The sequence below is a fragment of the Ornithodoros turicata genome, chromosome 10 (genome assembly GCF_037126465.1).
Source record: "Ornithodoros turicata isolate Travis chromosome 10, ASM3712646v1, whole genome shotgun sequence".
Classification (NCBI taxonomy): Eukaryota; Metazoa; Arthropoda; class Arachnida; order Ixodida; family Argasidae; genus Ornithodoros; species Ornithodoros turicata.
The window spans coordinates 18,023,207-18,035,623 of NC_088210.1; positions in this window are offsets into that span (position 1 = coordinate 18,023,207).

The window sequence follows — 12,417 nt, forward strand, 5'->3', positions numbered from 1 at the left end:
TTAAGAGTGTAGCCTATTCGTCACTTGCGACGCCATCAAGAAAATCATTACACACAAGTACCTTACAACAACAAGTACAAACAAGTACCAATTCCTACAAGTAGCATGGCGAAGATCACACTGACCGACAAAGAGCACCACCTAAACACTACACGCAACTTTCTGCATGCGACTGAAAAAAATTCCGAGAACATCGAATTAGTCACGTATGTCAAACACATCAAATATAAAATGCCGAAGAAAAGCAATATAAAACCGAAAAAAAATGGGAAACAAATACGCCTTGGCCTAGATTTCTCTCCAACACACAGGTCTCGCTAAAGCTATCCTAAAATACCAAGAAGAAGAAACCAAAGCGGGGCTAAAGGGAATCACTTTTATGGTATCCTCCGCGTCGTCCCCTCAACCGCAGAACGAATCTCACGGAACAAATACGTCCCTTCAAAAACAAAATGGCGCAACTTCAATATCGCCCATCGCCGCCGTGTACACAAAAAAAGGAAAGCGAAAACCGTTTCGTCGCGGGAAATAAAATTTCCGGGATCGCCGCATAAATCTTGCGCGAAATCCTCGCAACAAATTCGAGAAACCACAGCACACTATCGTCCCCGCGACGTAATCTAAAACTAAAAAAAGAGGAAAGAAGACACGCGCTTGCTCGGACCATATAGCACATCCATCTGCTTTAATATCGCTTCAGACTCCAGCGCAACAACAAGCTCGCGGCTAACCGCAAACGCCAGTTTAAAAGACCCCCCCTCCCCTCTTTCCTGAAATACCCATACTGCCCCCCTTTATAGTTGTAGAAAACCGAGAGACCGCTAAAAAGAAGAAGAAAAAAAAGGAAAAACCAACTTCGTTCCAGAGAGCGAGATCCTCATAGTGATTCGCGAAATCTCCTCCCCCGCACGATTAAACATACGATAAGATTAAAGCGAGGGAGAATAAATCTGGTCCCAGGCGCAATCTACGGAGGCCTGTTACGGAAGCCCTTTATCCTCAGCTGCCCAGAGCGCCGTGAAGCACAGTGATCCGACGTCCGACGCTTGACCGCAGCCCTCGACCGTCCTCACGGATAGAACGGACACTACGTCAAGCGGGCAGCCAGGGGATTTCCGAGTAGTTTGGGAGGAGGAGGAGGGGGGGGAGGATAGAAGGGTCTTTGCGACGGGGGTCCGACTGGGGGATTTGCCGGGACGATAGAGGCGCCGCTCTGGTGGAGGTGGGTGGACAAATGAGAGCAGCTTCTTGGTCTCGATTTTGTTTCGGCCTGCAGGCGGCTGAGGATTACTGAGACTGAAATGGAGCTAAGTGATTAAGAGAGCGCCTTCGACGAAGCAGCCACCTAAGGCATTAGGGGTGATTAGCCCGACTGCGTATTTTGGAAGATGCTCCATTCGAACACGTATTAGCGGGTAAATGCCGCATGCGGGGGAAGCGCTCGTGTCGCGATAGGAAGAAAGCCTATTTATAAACTGAACACGCTAAAAGCCTGGGCATTAGAAGTTATGTAAGCACGAAGGCAAGACAAGAGACTCGGTTCACCTAATGTTCACAATGTGTGTGTGTTGGGGGGGGGGCACACCTGTTTGGAACACATTGCGTCGATGATAATTATCACAGACAGGCGTACACCCCGCTCGCGTATCAAATCGCACGTCATAACGCTGTTGCTCTGTGCAGTGCTGGTTGGTTGGAACTGTGCATTTTACGCGGTGAAGTTCTGTTCTCAGGGCAATACACAACGAATGGGTCTCACTACATGCCAATACGACTAAATCTAATTAAATGACATCTCGTTGTACCTTTCAAGCCTCTTTTTGTTAGCTTGAGTTCAAGTTGACACTGCTTGTAACATATGACAAACAAGTAGCCGTATGAGGCCAAAATTCATTGTGACTACAATGCTCCATTACGAATGAAAACCCCAATATCATCGAATCGACTGAGGGAAAAACCGTCGGTAAACAGAGCGTCCTCAAGCGTTTTGGAGCCCAAAAGCGCTTGCGTGCCTTGTTCGAAACTCTCTAATCACTTTGCGGTCGAATTTCTTGTATGACATGTCTATTTGTGGCAAACTGTGTTTTGTGGTCGAATTACGGTTGACGACGGGCTACGACAGGAACGTGTGGCTAACGGTAGCATTATGAATAATTTAGTCGAAAGAACTGCGTTATCGAAAAGAGGAGAGGCTAACAACTACGGTTCCGTTTTCTACTGGCCTTTTGGCCAGGGGTCTCAACGATGCATGTAGAGGCAGAACACAGAGGTACTCTTTCCATCTATTGAACAACAACAACAAATAAGTTAATGATAATGAAGCAGAATGCATTACACTCTTAAAAATGAACTTCACCGCACAGCACGCTCCTATCCAACAATCATCTCGAATGATATCGTTATCTGCCATGGTTTATTGAAAACGGGAGGCGTACGCCTTTTTTGTGACACCTATCAGCCCCATCTCATCATCGTATCTCTATTTGTGTGTGTGTGTGTGTGTGTGTGTGTGTGTGTGTGTGTGTGTGTGACACCTATGCTGTTCATAATTGTCACATAAAGGCGTACGCCTCACTTTTACAACAAATCAGGGCAGATAACGGTATCGATTCGAGATTATGGGTGGCTGGGAGCGTGCTATGCGGTGAAGTTCGTTTTTAAGAGTGTACAAAGCGAGAGCTAAGACATGGGACGCGTATGTCCGCGCGTCCGTCCGTGTCAGTCTCCTGTAAAGCGTGCTTTCACTGCACTGGTGCGGTGTGTGCAGGAGAAGCAATCGCACAAAAAATCTATTGGTCAGGATGTTGTTCATTACTCAGGTAGACACTACAAGGTAGACATAACTACATTAAGACACTCACAATCGGATAAACCTGGGAATTCCCTTGGCGAGTAGGTGTAATGTTTGCATGCTTTTGTAATGGACTGTGACGACAGCGAAGCGGGCCCTTTGGGAATGCTTAGATACACCCGTCGGGAATAGAGCACAGCATTGCAATTCAACACGAAGGATAGGATATGAAAGAAAAATATGGAGAGGTTAGTCCGGACCCAGTCGGGGCTGGCTACTCCAAAACGCGTTTGTGGGTGGAACAATAGAGGCAGAAAAAAGAAAAAAAAAGAACAGAAAACAAACAAACAGCAAAGAGGCAGAGTTCAACATGAAGAAACGGCGGCCGAAGCCTGAGCCTGTGTGAAGCGCATCACTTACATCAGCGTTTTCCAAAGGTGTGAAAATGAGTGCACAGACGATATGAAGCCGTGACACGGAGCCCTGTATTACATTAGTTTCGAAACGAGCGCCATCATTCTACAATGCGGGGATCATAAAAGCTAACGCCTATTCAATGATGGTGGAAGCAGCGCTCTTAAAACTGAGCTTCATCATATAACACGATGAATGCCGACCACTGCACAGAGTGATACAATTACCACTCCTGATCTGTACAAGGCAAAGAGCACATGCCTTTTTGTGACAATTAATATAACTTCTTAAATGTCACGAAAGGGCATACCCCTCTCGATTTCAACAAACCATTGTTGAGAACGATGTCATTCAGGACTATTGTTGGCTGGGATCGTATTACGTAGTGGAGTTCCATCTGAAGAAGAGTCTGAAGAGTCTGAGTAGAAATATAGTGTGGAACCTGGTGCAACTAAAACATTTTGAAAACAATTTTTTTTTTTTTTTTCATTTAATGTCCAGTTGACCTTACTTCCTGGACGCTCATCCTACTACAACCATGAATCCAATCAGATCAATGTAATAAATTTTCTTTATATATGTATCAATCTAATCTCGAATTCTGGTAGCGCCATGAGGTCTTAAAGATAGGAACAACTTTTATAGTTCGACCAGTCGACTGGCTCATTCACTTGCAAAGTACTGTATGACTTGGCACCCGAGCGGTCAGAGGAACAATGCATCCCATCTCAAAGGAAGGGGCCGATATGTCGACACAGTGAGAACCATCGGCAACCGGCACTATTCTCATTCAAATCAAGGTCGAAACTCGGCACTTTCCGAGGAGCCGCAAAACTACGCCGCAGCGGAAGTGACGCCGGATGTGAGGCGGAAGTGAAGCCATAGACGAACGCTGGCAGCGAAAACTATACCATGGGCAAGGAGAAAGAGGGCTTCGTACCACATATGACAGTATTGGTGCAGCGCATGCAAAAAGATAGAGCAAGAAATTAAAGCGTATGAGGGGCATAAGTGCGACGGTGGTCAAAGCGGAAACGCATTTTGTGAAGTGGCCTCACTTCCGGCTATAGTGTCGCGGCTGTAAAAGAAATCCATCTGGTGGGGGAGGGACTGTCGACAAACGGGATATTGTCGTGATCCTTTGCTGTCTAGCCAATCTACGCAAAGCAATGTAATGTTTGTTCAATTTAGCAGACTGAAGCTAACTTCGTAGTTCACAGCTATTCGACGATTTCAACGACATAAAAACGACAACAGCAGCAAGAAAGAAACGAGATTACTAGTCTTTAGTATTTTTCAGTCCTTGCGTTCGCGAAAGAAATTAAGCATTGGAGAGCTTTCCCTGCTTTGGGACAAAGGGATACATTCTATTGGCAGTTCATGCTTGCTACTCGTCGAGCAGACACTTCTTAACCCCAGGCCCGATATTCAGACAATCTAATAGCACCTGAGTTTGTGGACCCGATTAGTGACGGGGCAATACCGATTTTTTTCTTGATTCGTTTTCTTTGCGCCTTGTTTTATTAGCATACGCCTTCTTGTGACCACAAATGAAATGTGTCCTAAAAATGCTCCCTTTTTCAACAAGTCGGGAAAGAGAACTGTATATTTGGGGGTGACGGTTAGCAAGGAGCGTATGTGGTTTCTGCTTTTCAGCTTTGTTTTCCTTCTTGTTTTATATATTTAGTTTTTAGAAGCATCATCTCATATGTATTCAACTCCGTTTCTCTCTGTGCAGGAACAGGAATGCCGTCCTGTACAGCGTTCTGATACAGAACATCGAACCAACGGTAAATGTGCTGTAATTCTATACAGCTCCGAGCTAAAGTATGTATACTATTCAACTTTTTTATGAAGGACCAACTGTTGCACACGGCTCATTGTACCTTTCTTGGTCGCATCCACATTCCGTGCATCCACACATGAACAATGACCAGGCAGTTCTATCACCGTCATGGTGTAGATAAGCGCGTGGCAGTTTTCAAAATCCCGCGGTGGGCCGCTATACATAGCGCGCCATGCAGGGCATAGACTAACTTGTTTGCCTCCCACATCGGCTGAGACAAAGATGGAAGACGCACCAGGGGCTCGAAAGACAATACGTCGGCGCCACTGCCCGGTAGGGAGTCAGTTTACTGGTGCCCCTGCAGAGAGCGTTTCCTGCACTCCCTCGGCATCGTGCCTGCATCATAGCCTTCACGTGGAACGCTCTTCAATACCTACTAAATTGATCCTACCAACGGAAATGAGCCTCCGCGCACTGAGCTGTTTGTGCCCTCAGATTTTATGTTGCTCGTTGACTGGCGTGCCTTTGCGCAGTTGTGCTTGATACTTCCGGGTCTTGTATGCCAAATAGTGGAATAAAAATTCTATGGCTCGCACTTTGGGTTTTACGTGAGAAGTCGAGCGATTTTTGCGTATTCTACACAGTAAGGAGGACCGTATATGTATAGGCACTTTGCGAGAACGAGACGGAAAGGAAGCTGTCAAATCAACGATCAGAGTCGTGATGTCGTTCACGTCACAGGAATAAGGTGATGGCTAACCGTTATCATGGGAACACCTGCTGATCTACTAGAACTCGCTGTTAAATTAGCGTGTTAACACTAAAGCATGTCTGCATCCTATAATTTTGGGTAATCTATACCAAAGACAAAACCAACCACAGGCTTTCTTCCTTATCTGTTGGGCTTTGCGCCTATAATGAGTGAAGGCCATTTTAATAGTATCTCGCATACGCACTTTAAGTGTCCGTACTTTCGCGATAACTATCGGCCAGTGCGGGGGGGGGGGGGGGGGGGTTCTCTTTCATATTTTTTTTCACGTTTGGGGGGGGGGGGGTCTCTCTATGGGAGTAGCCGAATTTGTCGTGTGGCGAATTTAACGTCTCCCTGGTATTTCTCTTCATCTATATCAACATCAGTGTCCGTAGGGCTCTTCAGTCTCTACCGCAGTATCAATCACTAGCATGGACAGTACGTCACGCATTGGACATATAGTGATTCGATCACTCGGAATGTCCGGAATTTTTGGAAGTTTTGGAATTCTTGGAAGCAGCATAAGGCTAAATACAGTAAAGCTTCGTCATAAGGAAGTCAAGAGGACGGGGAACAAAATTCGATATAAGCGAAAGTGCTGCAAGAACAGTGACAATAAATTCGAAAGCATGCGGAAACACCGCGGGAATATAAAAAAAAGAAGTATTCGAGCATGCAAACAAACCTTTGTGGTGGAGACCTTGGCAGTCTTTTAATTTATATGGACACCCAGCCAGGGACAGAGAGATGTATAAGCTTTCACCAGCTCGCCCTTTGCACTAAACGAAATCGACTTGCCGGACACTTCGAATAGTCGCGTTCAAAGCGCATGAATTTCGGCCGAGACGGCGTGAGACTCCAGATAAAGCGATGATTCGAAACACAGCGAATTCGTTATAACGATAACTCACTGTTTTTTATTAGTAGTAGTTTTTTTAATAGCTTGGACAAAAGAACAAAGAAAGAAAAGATATACGAACGTCGAGAGAGGTGGTTATATTCCTTACACCTCAGAACATATCAGCATCCAGTAAATTAAAAACACCAGTATTTCTGCAGCGAGCGTTTCTTCCTTCCGCTACGCGTTTCCCCCGCTCTACAGCGCGCACAATAGTTCCGCAGCTCTCCGATAGATGGCGCAGCGAACCTGGAAGCGCCGTAGAATCGCAGCGACAGGAAGCCATGAGGTACGATTGATCGGTCACCCTTACCCAACGTGCTCTTACCCATGAGAAATGAAAAGAAGCAAAGAGGAAACGCCAGATACCTTATGTTGCAGTTGAACATGTAACAAAATCTTGCAAAGTTTTGCGCATCTCCAGAGGGTGCAGGGCCGTTTGTTTTTTCTTCTTCTTCTTCTTTTAAACCGGTGCTTTAATGTTTGCATTTTTCGCCTCACAGTGCTATGAAAGAGTTTCCTAACTATATTCTAGACTGATGTGTCTATCTCTTGATGTACCCCGACTTCAGCATCGTGTGCCTCGAAGAAATCCGTAGCACCCCCAAGTTTCTCGACAAAGGAGAATCAGAAAAATCCGAAATCCCATACAAGAGGGAGTTTTCCACCAAAGTAACTGGTGCAAGTGATGTGTAGTTGCCGGCCTCACATTAGTGAAGCCAAACTCTCCATTTTATTTTTTCTTGCTTTTATTTTTTCTTTATTTTGTCTTTTATTTTTTCATTCGCTGAAATATACGGGACGGATTGATCTGGAACTGTTACTTCAACACGTTTTTTTCGTGCGGAGTGTCCCTTTAAAATGTCACTACAAAAACAAAAAAATATTAGTTTTATTTGGTATCATAAATCAACCTCGCTCAAAGACTCATTATACTCATCCCTTTGTGTTTTCATCATCTCATCATCGGTTTGAACTTTCTGTATTAAGTGTGCTGGGGTAGCCAGTTTGACTTCGTTGAAACTCACATTCCCATCTTTTTCTTGGTTCACATCACATCACAGCACTCATTATACAAAATATGAATGCTGTCAGCGAAGATTACGCGTTTCGGAGAGTTTTCGAAAGAACCCGCAGAACTTCATAGTTTCGCATTCTGCAAAAGCAGGTGACGTCATCGAGAGCTCCGCCGTCTGTCTCCTAGCAACAGCGCGCGCACCTTCCCAGTGTCCACTCTCCGCCCAATGTTGGAAGATTGCCCTGCGCTGTGGCGAGAGGACTAAAACCGACCTTCGAAAAGCGATGTCGGCAGACGCGGATGGCAGATTCGGCACCCCCTATGACGTCATACTTCTCAAAGCTAGAAATTAATTTTATGTAGCACGTTTTGGGACAATACAATGCGTGTCGCGTAGATTTTATTGACATAAATTAGGTAGGATTCTGAGGATATTCGAGACACACGAGCACGAAAAATGACATTATCGTCTAATGGCATTCGGGTCTCGAATGACACTATTTATTATTATTATTATTATTATTATTATTATTATTATTATTACTGTTATTATTATTATTATTATTATTATTATTATTATTATTTACGAATCTCGTGCCACACGTCCTTTTGTAATGACATTGAACGTCATGATGTCGATGCGGCTCACTCACTAACTAAGACATAAGTTACGCCTACTTATAAAAAAATAAACCGTTTTGAACATGCTGAAAATGCGTGTGATACTCTCAAATATAACACTATCACGTAGGTTCTCATTTGAAGCAGTTCTAATGTGTTTGAATAACACGGTTTGAACAAATTGTGCCGAATCCTAAAACAGCCATGTGGCGGAACCTCAAGTATCCATACCTCAAGTTATTTTCCTAATGTCGATGAGATCTTCTGACCACTTCGGACTACTTTCGTCAAAAGATTCTTGAGAAGGCTCAAATTTATCCAACCAGATTGTGTTGCACAGTAGAAAGCGGATTTATGCAAACTAAACTTGTTACCCTGCCCAATGAACGGGAGCGAGAGTAGGTATTTCATGGGCGAATGAGTTGTGGCGAACTCAGTAAGCAGAGAGTGGCATTTAAGCGAATGCCATTAAAACTGTCCATGTGGAGCCTCACGAATGACATCAAAACTTAACGCACTAAGCACTTAATGTCATTTTTCGTGCCCCCACGGCAGGAGTGTTAGTACGTAGTGCTGTTCTGCGTCCTTCACAATAGCAGACGTGTACCTCTGTAGTACCTGTTTGTTGAATTAACATTATCTGTGATACTGTCTAGTGAAACCCTTCCAGGAGGTAACTCAAAGTAGCTGAAACAATTGCCTATACAGCACGAGCCACAAACCAACTTTGCAACATCCTCTTACAGCGAACGTCGTTTTGTAATGTCTCGAGCCATTCATTTTGCCCTGCTTCTTGGGCACAATGATAAGACCGTAATGACCTGACAGTCAAACAAGTTGAGCTATACGTTTCGCTATACTTCCGAGCCCCTAAAAGAAAGTCGTGCCACGGGTCAATTAATAATCGCTCGAGAGAAGGAGGAGGTGGGAAGCAGTGGACCATTTCGCCAATTGTTTCTCCTCCGTTTTGCCGTTCATTGTCTGAGAGAACAAATTACTGAGGAAACAGACTGTCGAGTTGTCTGCGCATAATTCTCGTTAAAAAAAAGAAAAAAGAAAGAAAATCTCGTCCTTAATGGTACCTTCAAGACGCAACGAGTCGGATCCTATCAAAAGGGAAATTAGTAACTGGAGAGGAGGAAAAAAAAGATTAGAGCGATGTGCGCGTCGAATGATTGATCATCGAGTCCGATTTGCATTGAATACGATGAGGCTTCCCCTATATCTCGGCATTTAATTTTTATTTTCATTTTTTTTAGGTTTTCTATATATATAAAAAAAAGAAACAGAAACACAGACACGGTCATTGTAGACAATTAAGACGTCATTCGTTTTCGCGAACATCTATTCTGTTTTTTCTTTTTCTTTTCTTTTTTTTTTGTATTCCAAGATGCTTCACGGGATTTTTTGTGATGATCAGAGTCAACATATTTCCAAATATTACTCGTGCATTTAGTATAAATATCTCGATAAAATTCGCAGCCAATTTGTCATAATGCAATTTTATCGCCAGCGCTTGCATAAGCGCAGTAGCTTCCGGTTTGATGTTTGTCACGCTATATCACGCCATTGGTTCGCGAGAAAACTTGCTGCTTACGATGCATCGTACCCCAAAGCAACTCTCAATCATCCACATCTCGGCTGCGCAGCCTCATGACGTCATTCTTACGTCACGGCGAAACTGAAACCGCATGCAAACGTGCCGTTCGTTTTTCGCGTTTATCCCAAAAACTACGACGCTCTACTAGATGAAATGCTGCATTTTGCATCTACACGTCTGGGATTTTTCCTGTGTTTTCCTCAGACGCTGTGAGACAGGTTTCGGCGCAGTTCTCCTAGAAGTCGGCCCAGGACGCACATTGCCCCAGAACGTTAGTCGTGACGTTGCCCATCTCCGTGAGGCCAACAACGGCGAGCTCTTTCATTAGCACCACCACCACCTACACGTAAGTTACAGGACATTACGATTCTAATCAGAAATCAATTGACAGCTGTGTTTAACTGCCCCTTTAAAGTGTCATTACGGACTAAAAAAAATAGCCAAAGCTCTTTGGCTGCACGTATAGCGTATGTCTGAAAGTGCTCAAACGTCGCCGCGTGCCAGTACTGGACAGCTGTTTCGGCCTTATTGGGCGCGTCGTCAGCAGTACGCAGGCGTGCAGGCAACGTTTGAGCGGATGGCGTTCTTCCGTTCATGATTTATGAGCGAAAGATGCAGCAATTTACCCTTTCCTTCCTCCCTCGCCTTCTCCAAGAAGGGTGACAACGGGGAGAGGCCTCGTATTGCTCTCCTCAAACGATATCCTGCTTGAACAAATCGTTTGAGGAGACCAATGGGAGCCCGCTCCGCATTGTCGGCCTTTCAGAAAAGGGAGAGAGTGAAAGCGTAAATTGGCGCTTTTTTTCCCTCACAATGAACCTTTTTCACAATGGCCTATGCGCATGCGTATAACCTTGAGGCGCCGGGGAGGATTATCTCCGTCTTCACTAGATGGCGCAGTATGGGGACAACAGAAGTGGGGACCAGTGGAGAGACCGCGCGAATGGCGTGAGCTTGTTGGCCCCACTCTGCACCGGTTTTGGTCCTTTGTGCTACCCACGTGGATTTGTTTTGACGTGCGCCGAGCATGGTTCGTTGGAGTGCCGCTAGGATACGACGCGTATGAGAAAAAGGTCCATTGGCGAACGACGCAACGGGTGAATCCCGTTCCTTCTGTATTGCTGTCAAGGTAACGGCATCTTTCATTCAGCCAAGAGAAATTTTTGCACTTTACTGGCCCCTTTAAGTGACACAGAAACATCCAATACGTAGGAAGTCCTACACTTATTGCTGTTTCAGTTGATATGTCGGTTTGAAATAGTCTATAATGTTATAACTGTTCCTCGAAACAATGAGCGAATGCTGTCACGAGCCATTGTTCGGCGATAGCCGAGGGCAGGGATCCCCTAATGCGATTTCTTGCTCGGGAGCGACTGTTATGCACGGCTGGTCTCCCCGAATGGTGACATGGACCAAGTTCGTCCTCTATAGTGCATTTTCATGCCACAGACTCTTTCATGCATGGCTTGCGTCTTTCGTTGAGGACTGCTTCAGATGTGGGCATGGGATATTTCATATCACCATGTGAGGCTCATTCTCTCTTTCTCACCGGTGGCCATCTTCATCTTCATCGTCATTGTTTATTATTTTAAGTTTCCAAATGGAGATCGCCCCCTTCTGTAAACAAATTAAGACGTCGACAGTCAACGTCTTCTGACCATGCCTCATTATGTGATCGTTTCGTTATGGGGTTCTGTTAAGGAGAGGTTAGCCAAGACTGGCGGGCTGGCTGGCTAACCTGGTTGGTTGAACCCACTGAGTTGTATGGTGCCGCTCACATCTCTTTCTATTACTTTTTTACACGGTCCATGTCTCTGTCCCGAGAAGCTCACCGCATGACCTGCTTTAGAAAGCACCGGTCATATTATAGTAGTGTTTGCTTGTTTGTTTGTTTGTAAAAAAATATTGTATTATCATATTAAGCTGTAAGCATATCAATATTTCTGTAAGATCAGAAATGGAAAAGTAAAAAAAAGCATATTATAGCATATAGTCGATGCCGAGAACGGCATTGCTTCTGCCTCTTTCTTTTTCTGTATCTAACCACCAGAAGCCAATAGTGTTTGAAACGTTGTTGGTAGAATTTCTTCGGGTCACATTTACTTTCTACAAAAATTATTTTGCCAAAATAGCCTTGAGTTGGGTTGGGCAACCCAATCAGAAACCTCTCTCGCGTTGCCTTCGTTTGCGCACGCGGTATATATGCCTCTCACGTCCAGGAAAATTGCGGCCCCCATCCTCAAAATCCCAATTAAGGTGTTGCGTCACTCGCAACCGTCTAGGTACTGGTGAATCGCGTGAGCATTAGCCACTGCAGGGATCCCACTGCAAGTCTGCTTACTGCTACACATTGATCTGTCGTCGAGGTAAATGCATTCGTGAAAGCGGCAAATTGTTTCGTGAGCCTAACCCTCTCCTGCACATCCCTGGCTTGGTGGTAGCTCTATAGACACGCGATCGACACATTGAGAGCGCTAAGTGTGTTTGTCCACAGACGCAAGCACAACACCCGTGAACGGAGCCACGTCTGCCGGTGCG